Below are 5,718 nucleotides of genomic sequence, written 5' to 3' on the forward strand. Positions count from 1 at the left end.
GGGACCCAACAGATAAAGTGGAGGCAACAGACTGGAGCCCTGAAGCGGGGGCCGGAAAAGAGGCCACAGCTCTCTCAGAAGTGTGCAGATATACCGCCCAGCTAGAGGGAGCAGTTCTTATCACAAAAACTACTAATGAAACAAAACTTTGGAGCTACCTAGCAGAGGAGAAAAAAAGAAACTGTGTAACTATGAGAGAGCTGAGCAGGCTTAGTGGAAAGGGAATCCCTATGGCATCTCCAGACCTAAGTTATCAATCTCCAAAGCTGTTTGAAGAGGGTCTCACAAAGCCCAGGCTGCCCTGTCACAATGGGGTCGTAAGAGTCACCCCTGGAATAGAAATGATACTTTCAGGTCCCTCAGAACAAGGTCACATTTCCCTGGGGTGGGGGCAGGGGCTGCACTCTACTCATCTGATTGGTGAGGAAGCCCCAGTTTTAAAAGAGCCAACAGTGTGGTTTCATGGGGGGTGGCAGTGACCCAGGAAGGCAGGAGCCAGACCCTGGGGCATTCAGGACCAGAGTGGCAGGTCACCCTGGGAAGGAGAAATGAAAGAAGCTTTTGGGGCTCAAAAAGAAGGAAGTACCGTCAGAATGGAAGGCTTGGGATGGGGGAGGGGGGAACTCCTGGAAAGGGAGAAGATTGCTTTAAATCAGAAAAGGGGCGGGGTACCTGGGTGGCTCAGTCGGTTGAGCATCATGGTCACAATCTCAAGACCTGTGAGTTCGAGCCCTGAGCCCTGAGCCCTGAGCCCTGAGCCCTGAGCCCTGAGCCCTGAGCCCTGAGCCCTGAGCCCTGCGTCAGGCTTCGGGATTCTATGTCTCCCTCTCTCTCTGCCCCTCCCCTGCTCATGCTCCGACTCTCTCTGTCACAAGTAAATAAACATTAAATTTTTTTTAAACAGAAAAGGGGAGAGGAAGAAGGGAGAGAGAGAGGGAAGGTGAGAAAGAGAAAGGAAAGAGGGAAAGAGGAAGGCAAGGAGAAAAAGAGTATGACTGCAGAAGAAACAGTATGAAAAACAGTATGAAAAGTATGAAACAGTATGAACAGTATGAAAACAGTATGAAAAGGGGAGAGGAAGGAGGGAGAGAGAGAGGGAAGGTGAGAAAGAGAAAGGAAAGAGGGAAAGAGGAAGGGAAGGAGAAAAAGAGTATGACTGCAGAAGAAACAGTATGACTAAGATACTGCTTTTTTTAAAAAAATCACTTTTTAAGTTTTATTTAGTTTGAGAGAGGGGGGAGGGGCAGAGAGAGAGAGGGAGAGAGAATCCCAAGCAAGCTCTGCAGTGTCAGTATGGAGCCCTATGCAAGGCTCGAACTCACTAACCTGAACTCACTAACGGTGAGATCAGGACCTGAGCCGGAATCAAAAGTCCAATGCTTAACCGACTGAGCTACAGAGGCGCTCCAAGATATTTCTGATACAATGAATCCCAATTGGTGTCAATCAAGGTGGATTCATACTACACAACGATGAAGGACTGTTTCTGATATGAAGGACACATTTGCACTGGAAGTAACCAGAATCCCCATTTCACTATTCCAGAATACGTGAGCATGAAGGGCACACTTGTATATTGGGGATAGCGGGATATAGGGGAGTGAGATGGAGAAAAGGACATTAGGAAGGAAAGTACAATAGTTGTAACCCTACTATGTGCCAGACATGTCACATATACCCTTGCTTAATATTGACTTAAGAATAATTCCATGTGGCTTGCTCCCAAGGTTTTCAAATTCATTTATGTCAAAAATAAATGAAATGCAGGTTGGAGTTTTGCCAGCTTACACATTGACGAAGGGCAGGGTGATGGGAGAAAGGATGGATATGAATGAAATCAACCCTTGAAACAAACCCTTTTAAAGTATCAGTTACAGAAGTTGCCAGGGAGGAACCAAGGAAGGGGATTCCCTCATCCACTGTCTACCACCAAAGACTGCTCTGGCTTCTCTCAGCCTCACTCCCAGGATTTGGACCACACTTTCCAGGAGACTTCTCTGAGGACCAGTGGCCTGGGGTTGGCAGCATGAGACTTTGGAAGGCCTAGTGTATCTTGAACCAGCTTCTTGGATTCCCAATCTTGAATAAGCTGTTTTGGAAGAATTCGAATATATTTTGGGAGAACATAAGCCCGTTATGCGGTGACAGCAGTCCTCGATGACAATGATACATTAACTTCACATAAATATATAATAGTAATACTACATAATCACATTATATTACTATTTTATGCTTATTATGTTACTATAATATTATAGTACTATTATATGTTATATAATGCTATATATGTATTACATAATAGTATTGAGCACTTTGAAGGTGCTGGCATTGTTCAAAGCACTTTACAGTTTTACAACTTCTCCAAATAACCAGATTGTATCTAGTTAAAATGAGGGAAAGGGGGCACAGAGAGGTTAATTAACTTGCCCTAGCCACAGAGCTAGGAAGTGGCAAAGCTAAGATTTGAACCCAGGGCATTTTGTTGACAGTCCTGATCAGTTAGAAAGCCATAGGTTTCTGGGTTGCCTGGCTGGCTCAGTGGGTAGAGAATGCTACTCTTGATTTCGGAGTAGTGGTGACTTTGAGCTCCACATTGGGAGGAGAGTTTACTTAAAAAAATAAAATTTAAAAAATTAATTAAAAAAAAAAAAAGAAAGCCGTAGGTTTTCACCACTCTGATTAAACCCCAAAGGGATGAGATCTGGGGGCTGCCCAATATTTAACCTCTCCTTTGTTTGCTTTGTTCTGGTTGTAAATAAATTTCAACTAAAGTTACCTTTAATGTTTCTGGGAGGCACCGCCCTATCTTATCTCTCTTGAAAAGAATGTGGTAATCTACTCCATCTCACTCTCCCTTTAAAACGTACTGAATGATACAATCCTACTGAAAATTTTTGCTTATGTTAACCAACCCTTTTTCTTACTCCCAGGGAGAACTTATTAGCCCATATTCCATGCGGAGAAGAACTTGAGACAGGTTGGTATCATCCACCCGCCTCTAATTCGGGCCAGACATGTGGTAGGCGGGCTGAATATTTGCAGAAAGAATCCAAGTCTTCCTGACTCCCTGAAGACTGGCTATAAATCTGGAACGTGTCGTCACTGGGGCTTATGAAGTCCTCCTAGGCTCCCAGCCCAGGGGCGAACGTCGCCTTCTGCTGGACCGACAGGTGGTCCTGTAAAGTCTCGGTGGGAAGCTGGTGCGGCATCTGCGTGTGTGTGTGTGTGTGTGTGTGTGTGTGTGTGTGTGGTGGGAGGGGGGGAACTCCAAGGAATTGACTAGAGGAAACCCAAGGACTCTTCAGGTACTTCCAAGCCCCCACCCTTCACGTTCGCGACAAGCTGGCCTGCCCCGGACAAAAGCAGTGTTGGTCTGGACACCTTTTGTGTCTTTGAAAGCTGTGGGGGAATGGGGGTATTGGACAGCCCAGAAAGCACAGGAGGAAGGAAGGACTGAGCTAACACCACTCCAAGTCCTTCGCAGGCTGCGACGGCCACCCCACTCTGCATCTCTTTTCTTCTTTATCTCCGTATTTTGAGCTTCTCCGCTATTTTTAAGAACAGGTGCGAACTCAGAGCTTTGAGGAGGGCCCTGGGAAGGTCATGTGGGCATTCAGGGATGGTAAATACATCATCGGATCACAAATAACAGACCTTCAGCCCCGCAATGCGGGAGGAGCAGTCACAAAATCCAGGGCGTTAGGGCTGGGCTGAAGACCAGGTTCCAAACAAACGCAAACAAACTGAGCGGAGGTTTTGGATGCTGGGGTCGACAAGATATAGTGCAAACTGGTCCCCACCACCACCACCACCACCACCACCACCACCACCACCGCACCGCGCGAAACCAGCGGTCACGTGAGAGCGTCCTTGTGCCTTTCATCCCGGCTTCTCTTGTCTGCCCTTCTGGATCACAAGTGCGTGCGGGTCCGCGAGGCCGAGGATTGGACCAAGGGACTGAGAACGGGACAGGCTCCAGTGGCTGGCCCCAGCCTTGTGGGGATCAGCCTGTCACCCCAAGCTGCCTCAGATTCTCTCCAGCCCAGGAGGCTACTGGAGATGAGGGACTCAGGCCAGCCCCAGGATGCGGGATTCCCCCTGCCACCCTAGGACCTGTCCCCAGGGAACCTGTCCAGGTGGCGGCCCCCGGGGTGGGCGGTCCCCGGGAATAACCAGGGACAGCCAACTGCTTTCCAACGGAAAGCCCTGCTTCCCCTCCCCCGCCTCAGAGTCCTTCGGCTCAACTGGGAGCCACCACGGGCGTCCGCGTCCAAAAGTAGAGAAATCGAGGTAATCCCCACCCTCCCACCCACCGGGCAGCAAACTGGGTCTCAGAGCAAATCCATTTACACCTGGATCCAACAGCGTGGAATTAATTTGCACGCTGAATGACTGCTCCGAAGGGTCTTTTCAAAGCATTTAATAGTTCTCCTAGTGAATGTTTTAAAACATGACACCACTAGATCTGCTCCACAACCATCCTACTGGCGACCAGCAGATTCCTTCAGCTGTCACTGGCGATGACACTCACAGCTGTCACTGGCAAGGTTTTGTTAATTTAACCTCGAGACTTTCCTGGTTATCCAGATAATCCGCCCTCAAATCCTCACACTGTCACTGAATTTTGATGACTCAGGGGTCCTGGAGAGCACTCACCCATTTTGCAGGAACAGGGGAGTCTTATGGGGCCCGGAGTCGCAGCGGCACCCGCCCTGCATTAGGAAAGATCACAGCACGTCAAATGGAGATGCAAATATTTGCTTAACTTTCCTGGGAACACAAAGTCAACAAGAGTGTGTGTGTGTGTGTGTGTGTGTGTGTGTGTTTGTGAGTGAGACCGAGGGAAAGAGAGAGACCAAAACCAACGATTACATAGTCACCCAAACCAGTTAGCTAAATTTTGACCACTTGCAAAATCCAAGCATTTTTCCACAGTCTCCCAGTTTCTAAGAGACCTGGTGGCGTTTAGTTCATTAAAGTGAGATTAAGGAGAAGGTCGTATTTCAATAAAAACGTTGTGAAATACAATGGCTTTCAAATCTCGTTGCACAGTATAATCACCTGGGGCGCCTTTTTAAAAATACTGATGCACTTCCCCTCCTGCAATTAACTATATGTCTCTGGGGACAGACACGTGCCTTTTTTTTTTTTTTTTTTTTTTTTAAGCTCCAGGTAATTCTAACCTGCGGTCAGCGGTCAGCGTTGAGAACTTCTGCTAAGGTTCGCATCTGGTGACAAGTTTGCTGCGGGTGAATCTAACAAGAAATGGTCTCAATGAACAAATCAGTTGCTGTGCAGAGATTGGTCCCAAACATTCTTCCTGGGCAGTAACTGTTTATTTCTCACTTGGACTCAATTCTTCCCCCAAACTACAAGTCAGGTGTAATTGTTCTCTACCACTCAAGTTTGACAATAAAATATTGTTAAACCCACACACAGTAGACTTATAAATGTGTTATTTCTACACGATGCAGATAAGTCTGTCATTGTGGTGGGAGATAATTGAGCCGCCCTTGGATTGCCATGGTTTTTTAAAAAATAGTAATTGGTCAAGATCATACCTAGTGTTCTGTTCTTGAAGTGATTAAACGCTTTCTCTCTTTATTTTGAAATGTGTTTTTTAAATATTAGGGGCGGGGAGAAGCTTTTTGCATATCTTTTCTACCTTCTTTCTTCTGTCTTCAACATTCCCTTACTCCACCCCATGGAGATGTGGTA

General features: G+C 47.0%; 1 long non-coding RNA gene across 1 annotated transcript; it reads left to right on the forward strand.

Moving 5' to 3' along the window:
- The first annotated feature begins 379 nt into the window (after window positions 1-379).
- On the forward strand, window positions 380-5,434 carry LOC122241488. Its single transcript, XR_006221655.1, has 4 exons — window positions 380-420; window positions 1,452-1,550; window positions 2,931-2,977; window positions 5,167-5,434. It is a non-coding gene; the product is annotated as an uncharacterized LOC122241488 (long non-coding RNA).
- The last annotated feature ends 284 nt before the right edge of the window (window positions 5,435-5,718 follow it).

This window comes from Panthera tigris, chromosome C1 (assembly GCF_018350195.1).
Source record: "Panthera tigris isolate Pti1 chromosome C1, P.tigris_Pti1_mat1.1, whole genome shotgun sequence".
Classification (NCBI taxonomy): Eukaryota; Metazoa; Chordata; class Mammalia; order Carnivora; family Felidae; genus Panthera; species Panthera tigris.